Source organism: Pavona decussata, unplaced genomic scaffold (assembly GCF_977016875.1).
Source record: "Pavona decussata unplaced genomic scaffold, jaPavDecu1.1 SCAFFOLD_158, whole genome shotgun sequence".
NCBI lineage: Eukaryota > Metazoa > Cnidaria > Anthozoa > Scleractinia > Agariciidae > Pavona > Pavona decussata.
The window spans coordinates 879346-892876 of record NW_028145570.1 but is presented as its reverse complement, the minus strand read 5'-3'; the positions used below and the strand labels follow the sequence as shown (position 1 = coordinate 892876).

At 38.3% G+C, this 13531-nt stretch overlaps 1 pseudogene across 1 annotated transcript in view; it reads left to right on the top strand.

Annotated features, from left to right (window-relative positions):
- The first annotated feature begins 8485 nt into the window (after positions 1-8485).
- LOC146465010 (ATP-binding cassette sub-family C member 4-like) overlaps positions 8486-13531 on the top strand; it is a 52112-nt pseudogene continuing 47066 nt past the window's right edge. Inside the window, exon 1 of the transcript XR_014868379.1 lies at positions 8486-8792. The product of XR_014868379.1 is annotated as an ATP-binding cassette sub-family C member 4-like (transcript). The remainder of the gene's footprint in view (positions 8793-13531) is intronic.

The window sequence follows — 13531 nt, the reverse complement described above, 5'->3', positions numbered from 1 at the left end:
GTACTATTAAGAGAGAATGTCTGTGAAGACCGCGTGATATCAGTAAAATGTGGCACATGCTTCAAAAATTCAAAATCTTCATATTTCGCTCAGAGATACCCTATGATCAGCTAACAAACGTGATATATTTTTTTTTGTTCAAAGCTGGCTGTATTTTCAAGAAAATTCTCAAAAACTGTAACGGGCGCCGACCGTCATAAAATGGCGGAAATTAGTGCGTCGAGTAACAACACAAGAACTTCGCTCGTGTAAAGCGCAATAGGAAGCACGGTTCTTTCAAATTGGTATATTTGTGTAAGAGTCATTGGCAAATGATTCAAGTCTAAAACCAGGATTGTTTACCTAACTGGGAATGCACGGCAAGAGTTTAAAAATCACCAATATTTCATTGTTTAAAATTCTCATTTTGGAGCAGTTTTTCCCATGCGGTATAACTCAGAAGCGCTTGAAATTAAGGCTGTGATTAGTGGAAATAGTCTTCTTTTAAAGGATATAAATATTAGTCTGGGGCTCTTAACTTCTGCACGGAAAAAACACGCTCTATGTCGAGAAAAATCACAAACTCCACTTGTCAACAAACACAAATAATCGAATTAGAGTCTGTTATCGAAGCCAATATTTCAAGCAAATCTTAGTGCTTAGCACCGTATTTGATTTGAAAGTCAACATTACAAGTTTACCTTACAAAACTTGTGGCTGTAGATTGCTTTTCATCGCCACGCTCCCTTCAAAATTGTTATCTTCCCTTCGACCATGTTTACCAAAGCACAAGTAATCAACAACCGTGCGTATGACTCCTGCATGAAACATTACAGTTCCTGACAGATTCAACCATATTTGAGTCTCCACACAGCTATAGCAAATAAGGTAACTCAATTGTACGATTAAGAACGATGATGCAATTATCTATAGTCGCAGAAGAAGAAATTTTGCAGCCCGAAGACGCACACAAGAGGAATTGTCTGTAGAATGAGACGATCATGTTTGTCACGCAATGAGACCGAGCGCGCAGGACACCCAACAAAATTAACAACCAGATTATATTTTTTCCGCGGCAGTTTGTCTGCGTCCGACTTCAAGCTTAAAATCCCCTAGCTGACATGGTACTAAATCTGTTACCAGCTTTTTATCTTTTAGGATGCTATTGTTTAGTACAAATGTTTTACAAGCAGATGCTTTGTACATCGTGCACGTACAGTGGACAGAATGGTACCACTGGGGGGGCTGGTGTCAAATGGGCACACCATGTCCAGCTTAATAGCCCGGCCTGACGTTATCGACGAGACTAAAACAACAAAAGAGAACCGCATTTAAAGGCAATTACAATTACTTCTTTACGATAAGAAAGTTCGCGCTTTATGTAAGCTACGCTCAAATAAATCAACCATTTATTAAAATCATCTTTTACCTTATTCAGATGTACACTACCCAAAAAAACAAAAACAAAAAGGGTCTAGAATAATATTAAGCACCGCAGGGTTCTAACCACGGCCGCACCCATACTCATGGTCAGAAATATTTAGAGAAGAAGGTTAGACCCTCAAATGGTTGGGATGGCCACGTTGAAATTTTTATGGCGGCCCCGTCTCCAATTTGGAGATGTAAAATAACCACTGTAATGAGCCCTGGATATGACCACTCTCAGTACCAGCGATCAGTCTGAAGGCCTTCTGAGGGAATATAATGAGACTACAAAATTGTGTAACTGTCAGAGTTCAGTTTATTTGAGAGAACTTAACGGAGTTCTTCACGGATTAGTAGCTACGGCTATAAAAGTATCCATAATAATAATAATAATAATAATAATAATAATAATAATAGTAATAATAATAATAATAATAATGATAATAATAATAATAATAATAATAGTAATAATAATAATAATAATAATAATAATAATAATAAGAGCATAAGCGTTGCATTTATAGTTGGGTTTCCAGGAAAGTAATCATGTTCGTTTCGTTTACGGAAAAAAAATTTAAGTTCGTGATAAACATTATAATTAAATTATCGCACACCAAAAGCAGGCTAGTTATTAAAAATGCGACCTTCTTGTTGCAAGTATATGTTAATTTTTGTTCGATTTACGGCTTTTCGCTCAGTTTGAAAATAAGACACAACTTTTAAATTTCATATTGACCTTCCCTAACATGAATTAGCAAAACTACGTTGCCTTACGGGAAAATTTGTACCTGTTGGCTCTGGTACGTCTCAGATAGTCTCCGAAAGACCGCGGTCAGCCTTGCGCAATTTCCCTTTGGCGCAGCTCGATAAGGTTTCGTTGGGAACCTCTCCACCACCCAATGCCCAAAGAGGAGGGATGAACTGGACAGATGGTCATGCCCGAAATGTCACAAGGTGCAGTGAAAATTGAAGCCCATGCAAAAATTGAGTCGATTTCCCACTCAACATCACTTACGCCGACAGACTGTGTGTGTGCTGAGATGCTTTTACCACGTGAAAACAACGGGAGGATAAGGGCACTTTTTTCTTTTGCTCGTCTTCGTTTATCTTGGGAGCACTGTCCCCCAGCTAACCTCTGAAAAGAGCAATTGATATCAATTTCATGTGTTAGCCGGAAGGACAACGTGGCTGCGCGATCATCTGTTTGTTTAAGATGGTCATTATATCATTAGGATTGGTTCACCTTTTAAATTTGGTTTTCTTTCACGGTGTTGAGCGCTCCCGCTTTTCCCTTCCCATTATTTTATTACTACTTTCCTTCTTCTAAATTTTACTTTTGTTTATTTCCTTCATTTCTTCCTTTGTTTGCTTACAAGTTCGTTTTCTTTCTTTCTTTTTTTCTTTCTATCGTTCGGGCTGCTTGTCTGTCGGTCGGTGGTCCTTTCTTCCTTAACCTATCTCGTTCTTTTTGGCGTTTTTTCCATTTGTTTTAAGAATTTAAGATCACAGAGTGTCTTTTTTAACAAACCAAAATTATTTCCTTATCCGCAAAACTTGTGTAACACCTGAAGGAATATTGGTAACCAAGCCTTCCTTGTAAGGAGTGTGATATGTCATTGCATGACATACAAATGATATGCATGGATTGAAGAAGTCAAAACGACAGTGTCGCTCAGTAATCGAAAATCTCGCTCAATAGTCATTTTTTTACGATGAAACAAGCTCAGTTGTACGTTAGAGAAAGATAGCAGATATGGAGTATTTGAAACTGCGAAGAATAGCGCCGATGTTTGTACAAGAGCCACCCAGGTATCGTTCAGATAGTTGTTGATTTCGTAAACTCGCTGTCAGAGGAAAGATGGTAATTTTGAAAAGAAACTAGGAATGAAAACCAATCTACAGCCACTGTTTTAGCAAGGTAAACTTGTAATGTTGACCTTCTAATCAAATAGGTGCTAAGCACTAAGATTTGCTCGGAATATTGGCTTCGATAACAGAGACTAATTCGATTATTTGTGTTTGTTGACAAGTGGAGTTTGTGATTTTCTCGACATAGAGCATGGTTTTTTCGTGCAGAAGTTAAAAGCCCCAGACTAATTTTTATATCCTTGAAAAGAAGACTATTTCCACTAATCACAACCTTAATCTCAAGCGCTTCTGAGTTATACCGCATGGGAAAAATGTTTATTGAAAAACTGCTCCAAAATGAGGTTTTTAAACAATGAAATATTGGTGATTTTCAAACTCGTGCCGCGCATTCCCAGTTAAGTGAACAATCCTGGTTTTAGACTTGAATCATTTGCCAATGACTCTTACACAAATATACCAATTTGAAAAAACCGTGCTTCCTTTTGCGCTTTACACGAGCGAAGTTCTTGTGTTGTTACTTGACGCACTAATTTCCGCCATTTTGTGACGGTCAGCGCCCGTTACAGTTATTGGTAATTTTCTGGAAAACAAAAGCGGAGTTGAACATAAGAAATACACCACGTTTATTAACTCATCATAGAGTATGTCTGAGCAAAATATGAGGGTAGTCAATTTTTGAACCCTGTGCCATCACTCACTCGGTCATGAAAAAAAAGCGCTCTTAAAAAGTTACCGTTCTCTGCTTAGGTAAAGATTTCTCTTGTTTAAAAAAACGTTTTATAGATAGCAACACGTTTACGAACAACGGCCAACCCTAAATTTCCATTTAGATTCTCAAATGAACTAGAAAAATTAATCAAGCAAATGGTTAACGTGAAATAACTCCCCTTCGAGTAGAAACAATTAATACACGTACAGATCTGACTAACAAAATACGGATCGAAGCATACCAATCAACGATTACGAGTCATATTAAACAGAAAAAAACAGCGGACAAACAGATATCAGGCGCGTAGGTAAGGGTTAGATAGGGGTTTTCGTTGAGCCCCAAATCTTGCTGAGCGCTGGAGGCGCTCTTACTAGGGGGGTCCGGGGGCATGCTCCCCCGGAAATTTTTGAAAATCTAGGTTCCCAGAAACCTCATTTCCTGCATTTTTAGACCCATTTTAGGCGAATCACAAATTTGTTTTACAGCAGCTTTTTAAGCTATATACATCATTTCTGCGGCATAATTGTTTCAACTTAAACAAGAAAGTTCAATGTACATTCCGCGCCCTGCCAAGTTCTGATAGCTATTCGATCTGCTGATAGTCATACACCAAGCTGGTAAACTGCATCATTCTCGGGTGTAGGCCTTCGAACAAATTGACTATCTCGTCAAGATTGACAGGCATATCATATTTGATATGCATTTAGAACCAGGGCGGACATTCTACTCTCTCGCATGGTACACCTCATGTAGTTGTTCAACCTCCTCATTGTGCTTTTTCTTCCGCCAGTATTGATCTTCAAAGGGGGTTCGTTCAAACCCCTCGAACCCCCCTCCTACGCGCCTGGATATTAAAGTACTGCTATTAAAAATGACAGTTACAAGCTTTTCTGAAGATGGCCTACGGCTCAGATTTACCGTCAACTGAAGTCACCAACAACAGTTCTATTATTAAAAACTAATCTGGGTGTTCACACTAGGCATACTACTGAGTCTACTGATACTCCTGGGTTCAAATAATTTACTAATCAACAGTCTTTATAAAAGTGAGTACTATTAAACAGAACATTAAACAATCTATTGATATAGTTCTGAGTACAACCACTTAATAGAAAACTACTCCCCCACGGATGATTCAATAGTGAGACTGTTACGTTTTTATATTGATTTGAACTTGTACAAACATAGGTGTCTACTTCAGTTTATATTCATTATTGCTTTTCCAACAGATATGCTTCATTTCCTCAGTTGTTGTTAATATGAAATGCAGATTTCGACCTCAGTATGTAAAACAAATTAAAAGTGGTTAGGAAATTGAAATAATATTCAATTTCTTCATCTGTTTCTGTGTTGAGCCACTTTCAATTTCCCCTACTAGCCAATTATTGCTGGTGACCCCCCCCCCCCCCCTCTTTCACTCAATTTTTTTTGGTAGCCCCCCCCTTTAGTGCCATTTTTTTTCTCGTCGCCCCCCCCCCCCCCCAAATCCCATTAGCCCCCCCATGCTCATAAAAAATGAACGGTCCCTAATATGCGGATTTTGAGACAATTTTCAGCCTTGCCTCGGGGATGTGATATCACCAGATATAAGGTGAGTAACGATTGCAGAAAAGTAAGAGCATTTCTTTATATCTACTTTTCGGTCGTGTTATCCGGTTGTGATTGAATGAGTCAAGTATATTAGTCAGTAACAATATTGCACTATTCTTCAGTATTTTCGACAAACACACAGAAAACCAAAGCCTGATTGGCGAGTGCATTTATACAGATGGGCATAGAGAATATTTTTTGTTTCTACTTTCTGATCATAAATGTATACAGAGGTAAAAGAACGGACGCGTTTCATCCATGTAGCAAGTCGAGAAACGGCTGATGTTTACATTCACGGCGGAGCGCGATTTTTTCAGTGTTTTCTTGCGGTGGACTTTATTCGTAACATTTTAGGCAAATTCTGTTTTAGGTCACGTAAAAAGGGAGCATTTACACTTGCTAGCTTAATAATAACGGTAGTTTGGAAGTGTAGCATGATATGAGAGACAGCGTATTATTTTCACTGATTTCAAGTTATTTCCCTGGGAACGGCTCTTTCATCTCGCTTGAACGGCTCAATATAAACTCGCAAATTTCACCTAAAAGGAATCATTTGATAACCTAATGCAAATATTGGGTGCACTCAAGTTCGAAGCTAGTTATTTACGTGTATAAAAGCATGAAATGAACACAGAGACCTTGGCTTTTATCTAAAAGCTTCCGTGAAGTGTATTGATAAGTGCAAAGTAACAGGAGGAACCTGAAGTACTGAAATGGCGAATTGTGTCAAAGTGCATTCCACACATCTCGACCTAGCGCGCTCGCTTTTCACGCGCCAAACTAAATATTTTAACATGATAAATAAGAACAATTGCCGGTTCAAAAAAGTTATTTCATTACCAGTATATTTGTATACCCTTGATGATATGGTCATCTGAAATATGGCAAAAATCACTCTATCTAAGGAATAGCAAACATTGTATTCTTTACGTGGGCAACTTTAAATGAAAGAATGTTCAAGTGGAGATAAAATATAGTTTGGAAGCAAGCACAAGGGATGTAAAAACGATTGTGAAAGTGTCAACTCGAGAAAACGCTGCCTTGTCTTGAACGAGAGTTTTAAAAATGTACCAAGTTGCATAATTTCAATCGGGCCATCGGCCACGTTTTGACCGATTTCGAACTTTCCCAATTTTTGCCAAAATGAAAACTCGCTGGAACTTTTGAATATTATTTTTGAAAATAGTTCACCAAAAGGGTCTTTTGGGGCAAATAAAAAAAATTCGAATTTTCGCTTCTGTCGCCGGATTCTCGAAAGTTACTGACAACCGCTCTTAAACAACTAAACTTCAAATCGAGGATTAATCCTCTGAATGCTGGTTAGGAAGAAGTGAGGGTGAAAAGAACGATAAAAACTGTTTATAGTTTTTGCAGTAAAGGAACTATGCATAGTTGTAAATCCGTAGTACATGTAAATTTAATTTCATGTTTACTTTTCTCCTGGCGACTTCGGTTGACAAAAAGAACCTGGCAGCGCGGTGAGGGTAAAAGGAGGAATGAGTTTGCGGAATGGAATGTGGAATGACGTGCGGAATGGCATAATTATGCAAAATAAGAATTGCGGAATGACATAATTATGCGAGATACGATTTATGCATAATGACTCACAGAAATACATTAAACTGAAAAAGCGCGCCTTTTTTTGGGCGCCAATTTGCAAATACAGCCTTTTTGTAACCATTTCAAGCGAAGAATGCATCACAAAAACCCAAACAATGGTATCTTCGAATTCAAACTTTCCTCGACAAGTGACATAAATCGTTTCAAAAATAAACAGAGGCGGTTCTTTACTCACGTCTTTTTCCTGCGAGGCGCTGTGAAAGCTTGAAACATGTCAAGTTTAGCCAGCCTTCGATTGAGTTGTATACATCTCCCGTAATGGCGGACGACTCGTGTGGAATGGAAACCAGGTTACGTAAATAAACAAGCCTCTTTAATGCAAATGTATTACAAATCTTGTGTTCACTCGCGAACGATAAAAGTCCACGAGCTGCTATGTTGCATCAACGGCTATGCGATGAGAATCGAAGGAAAAAAGTTTAAATTCGAAGATACCATTGTTTGGGTTTTTGTGATGCATTCTTCGCTTGAAATGGTTACAAAAAGGCTGTATTTGCAAATTGGCGCCCAAAAAAAGGCGCGCTTTTTCAGTTTAATGTATTTCTGTGAGTCATTATGCATAAATCGTATCTCGCATAATTATGTCATTCCGCAATTCTTATTTTGCATAATTATGCCATTCCGCACGTCATTCCACATTCCATTCCGCAAACTCATTCCTCCTTTTACCCTCACCGCTGGCAGCGTGTAGTCTTATCAGGACAAAAGATTGATCCTTTACCGAGTGGTGAGGGCAAAAGATGGAATGAGTTTGCGGAATGGCATGTGGCATGACCTGCGGAATGTCATAATTATGCGAAATACGATTTATTAGGGGAATAAATTAGCTGAAAAGCGCGTCATGTTTTCGCGCCAATTTTGTAAGAGCAGGAGCTTTTTTGATGCTGCGGACTCTAGCCGAATATGAAACAAATAACAACAAGTCGAGGATTTGATAGTCTGATTGCTGGTTAGGAAGACGTGAGGGTGAAAAAAATCGATGAAAACTGTTTATAGTTTTCGCATTCAAGGAACTATGCACAGTTGTAAATCCGTAGTACATGTAAATTAAATTTCATGTTCACTTTTCTCCTTGCGACTTCGGTTGACAAAAAAAAAATAACCGTGGCAGTGTGTAGTCTTATCAGGAGAAAAGATCGATCGTTTACAGAGGACAAACAATAAACATTTATCTTCTGTTATCTTTTTTTTTTAACCCTCGATAAAGGATCAATTCTCTTACCCTGTATGCTCGATGATTCGTTTATACGTGTTTATCATGAGCGGGAAAATTGGCGTTGCGTGACTAATATTGCATGAGATCTGAAGGGTCTGAACAACAAATTTGTGATAAGAATAGTTTGACATAACCTGTCAATGATTAGACACCATACTTGTCATCTGCTTTGTTGTTCTAGTGCTTTTTCGCTTTTAAATCTGAAGTTAGATGTCTGGGAAGTCTGGCACTGAAAGACCTTAAAGTCGGATATGTTTAGTTCGATAACGCCGGCGTAACTGAACTGACACTTCATGTATTAATCGCCGTATTGAATAGCTAGCTAGCTTAGCGGCTCAACAGTGACTGACTCGACTAACGAACGTAGCTCGACGAAAATGTAAGGTGAGAAAGAGTAGAACATATTTTCCCATGAGTAATTACAAATTGTTTATGTGCGTTGCATTATACAAGCGTTTAATGTTCACATAGTCCCATAAAATAACCAAGTTTAAATGTAAAAATTTCTCACATAATAGTTTTGGCATTGGAAATGTAATATCTAGTGTTTCTCCAGTCTGGTGCTGCTTTTTGTCCAGATTACTCGGCGCCATGTTCTTTTTGTCAACTGGAAATTTAGTTTATTCATAGTTCCTCTAATGCGAAAACAACAGTATTCCGGTATCGATTTCTTCACTCTCACTTCTTCCTAACCGGCGATAAGACATGTTCTATCTCAGGTCTTTATTTTCTAATCCTAATTGATCGACCTTGTTTAGTTGTTTAATGTTCGGCTAGAGTCTACAACATCGAAAAAACTGCTGCTCTTATAAAATTGGCGCGAAAACATGACGCGCTCTTCCGTCAATTCACATATCTCATATTTCGCATAATTATGCCATTCCGCACGTCATGCCACATGCCATTCGATCGTGCCTAAAAGTACACACGAGTGACCACGAGTGACCACGAATGACCACGAGTGAGAATAACATGAAAATATTATACTGACGCCATAATGACGTCATTTTTATTAAACAGTCACTATTTAACCGCTAATGGACCGTTTTCAGACACCTAAATAGGTAAATTTGATACTGAAGACGTTTTCGAGAGACGAGAGAGTAGGGACCTTTAGCAACTCACGTTTTTGCGACGGCTACGGCGACCGGAAGTCAGTTTTGTTTCCGGTAGACGTTTCACATTTTGACTGGCAGCCGTCCTCTCTCCGCGCGGACGTGAGACTTGAAGCGGCCACCCTGGCCAGGGGACTTTGAAAACTGGCCGCTTAATAGAGGTTGGCCGTTTAATAGAGGTACAGTATAAATTGGGTAGAAATGGCAGTAGACGTAATTTTATTGCCTCTATATAGCAAAACGCTTGTTGAAAAGTGAACATATGCGAAGATGAATGTGAAAATCATTGAAACAGAACTTTAAGTGCCCTGTATTTGCGCATTTCAAGTCCGTGCAAAGTGCTAGCTCTAACACAGAGAGCATGTAGTCGATAACTACAGTGCTGAGTATGTACAGAAAAATATGCAAATCTTTGTAACAAAACATCAAGTTTCTTAGGCTTTTTTGCATCAACAGTCTGCAAGAGAAGAATGCGTGCGTTTGTCGGAGTCGGACGTGTCAACTAAGCGGAGCAAAATCTGTCTCCTAACTCCTTCATCCTTGGCAAAAATCATCGTTTAAATGTTGAAATCTGATGGAAAACACGGTGCCTGTTAAACTCTGATGACGAAAGGACGCAAGAACAAACGAGGTGAGCGAGACTCTCTAGAAGTGGAAGAAGAGCTCAGTGACGCCAAACGAAGCAACATGGTCGCGAGCGAAGCAGGAGAGAATACGGAGTCGACAGAAAATTCGGAATCTAGCTTAACTGAAATAAGAGAAATGCTAGCGAATATTCAAACGTCAATAGCAAATATCTTAAAGGAGAATAAGTCAGTTAAAGCAGAATTAACAGAATTGAAGGCCGCGTACCAGGAACAAAAACGCGAGTTAGAGTCTATGAAAACCTTCCTGGAGTCCACCAAGAAAGAGAACCTCTTGTTAAGAGAAGAGCTAAAGCATACTAAGAAGAAGCTAGCAGATTTGATAGAGGACACTGAAAGTTTAACCGAAGAACTCGACGACTTGGAGCAATACACGAGAAAGAACTCATTGGAAATTCATGGAGTACCAGAAGATGCATATACATCAACCGAAGAAGTGGTATGAAAGCTAGCAGAAGCACTGGATGTACACATTCTGTCGGATGACATTGAAATATCGCACAAGTTAAACGCTCGAAACAAATTCATCATTGTTAAATTTCTAAATCACAAGGTCAAAACTAACCTTTACAAAAGCAGAACAAAGTTGAGCGGCACATCAAAGCAGCAGATTTATTTCCATCTAGAAATTACTCTTCTGCAGCCGCCTGCGAGCCACGTATTTTCATCAATGAAAACCTCACCGATCACCGCCGTCGCATCATTAGTAAGGCAAATAAAATGAGAAAAGATCAACTCATCCAGAGTGCCTGGATTTTAGACGGAAAAATTTTCGTCAAGACATCACCAGAAGGATCGCCGGTAAGAAATTTTTCGCTTGATGACTTAGACAATCTTTAATTGGAGTAACTGGGGAAGATTTTGCACTGAATGGGGGTGCAACTTGAGAGGAGCGAAAGATGCGCATCACATTTACTTGTTTTTATATAAATTTGGTTCTTTCATGTGTGCCGTTATTTTTGTTATTTGGACTTGAAATCACATGTGTTAATTTTTTTGCCTAGTCACTCAGAAAGCTCCACCATGACATCGATCTCTACATACATAGGTACAACAGTTTATCTAGGGATCTACTACGTTTTCCTTATAATTCAAAATACAACCAGAAAAATATCACACGCTTTAGTCCTAATTTTGTTTTTCTGACCTTAGCCTAATTATTCTATGTCGCATAAATTAAAATTGTTATCACTAAACGTGCGAGGATTACGTAGTACGAGCAAACGAAGAGCAATTTTCTCTTATTTTAAAGCGCAAAAAGCTACAATCTTTTGTCGACAGGAAACGTACTCATTGATTGAAGACGAAAAAAGTGTGGTCTGCAGAATGGAATGACAATATATTGTTTTCACACGGCTCTGCGCTAGAGGTGTCTGTATTCTGCAAAATCCTTGCTCCACCTCGGTTCGACTATGCAGCATTTCAACGAGCTCCGAACGAAGGCTTATAATCGCAAAAGTCACAATAGAAGATAAACCTTTTTTCATTTTAAATACTTATGCTCCAACGGATTATCGAGACCAAGATAATTTCATTAAAACAATAAGCGAACACCTAGCGTCGAAAACGGACACTTCAAAAGTGATCATTTCAGGCGATTGAAAATACTAGCTAGGAGACTGGAACAATTTCTACCAAATTTAATCCACTCTGATCAAACTGGTTTCGTTCGTGGGAGATATATAGGCCAAAAAATCAGACTTTTGAGCGAGATAATGGAATTTTCAAAAAAATAAACAACTTCCAGGAATCCTCCTCTTCGTGGATTTTGAAAAAGCTATTGATACCCTGGAATGGAGCTTCATATCAAAGTTTTAGAAGCCTTTAATTTTGGACCAAATTTTAGAAAGTGTTTCTCTGTACTTTATAACAACATAAAAAGTTCTGTCTTAAATGGAGGGTACACGACTAATTATTTTCAATTATCAAGAGGAGTACGACAAGTATGTCCACTCAGTCCTTCTCTGTTCATCCTTGCAGTGACGTGGAGCTGTTAGCATTAAAGATTCGTCAAAGTCCACAATGTAAAGGTATTCAAATTCCGGGTGACCAAGAAGTGAAAATTTCACAGTTCGCAGACGTTAACCGACCTCCAAAAACACAGACTACACTTATTTGTCATCTTATTAAAACAATATATTTATGCTTGCAAATACTTTGAAAAAAAGCTGATTGAACAGAAATTCCAAACCAAAGTAACATTACAGTGGAAAGTAGAAAATATGCTCTTCTCTGAGCCTCAGATTTTTTTTTTTGTAATAATATAATTAGTATAAGTGTGTTAAAAGTAGTAGATGCAAGTAGTAGTAAACTGTATTGTATCTGTAAACAGTGCTGTAATCGAAAATGGTATGAATAAAGTGACTATATGCTAAAAAAGGAATTATTAGTACTGTAGGTTAAATTTTTTTTCGTCCCCGTTGTTTCTCTTTACTACTGTAAGTTATTGAGTGTTTCTTTGTATTAAGTTTGATTTTGTATTATGTATTTGTATTAATATCTTGTATTTGTATCTTGTAATATTTTATTATGGCTATGTTCAATAAAGTTATTAGTATCCTGAAAAAAATTTTAAAAAAATCAACAGTCTGCGAAAAATATTTCATGGACGATTAATTTAAAACAATCCCTCACTAATGTTTGCCGTTGTGGAGCTCGGAGTTGTAACGAGGAGATCAAGTCATTTGCCTTGCCGATAGATAGGGCAAGGTCCTGGTAACCGTGAAACTGGGCAAAGTGTCGGAGTGGATTGATGTCATTATAGTGCAGATTAAATTGCAGTTCTTGTTTTTATTAGTTATCACCTTCATATTATCTGGCCCCATTTCCCTTGAAAAAATAATTTGCTGGCCGCTTAAAAGAGGTAAAAAAAAAAAAATACTAAACTTGCAACAACAAAAAGGTGGCCGCGGTCGCTTAATAGAGGTGGCCGTTGAATAGAGGTATCGAATACAGCACTTAACTGACAAATAATTCGGGACTTTGGAAAGTGCCCGCCTAATGGAGGGTGGCCGCTTAATAGGTGGCCGCTTAATAGAGGCCCGACCGTATATATTACTTGTTAATATTGTCGGATATATTTTACGAAATCTTGCAACGTTTGTTGGTTATTGCTTTGGTATTAAAACACAAAGTTACGAATGCTTGAAGTCAGTGCGGACACTTTCTGGCCTCGGGGCCTGGAGAACTATTATTGACAATGGAAGAAACTAACTACAGTCGAACCTCCCGTAAGCGACCAACCCAAAATGTCAAGACAAGGTGGAAGTTTTAGCATATGGTAACTGCGGAGACTTACACCACGCGCCATTTGTCATTGAAACCCATACAATAACTTCTACAAACCACAAAAATATATTAACTT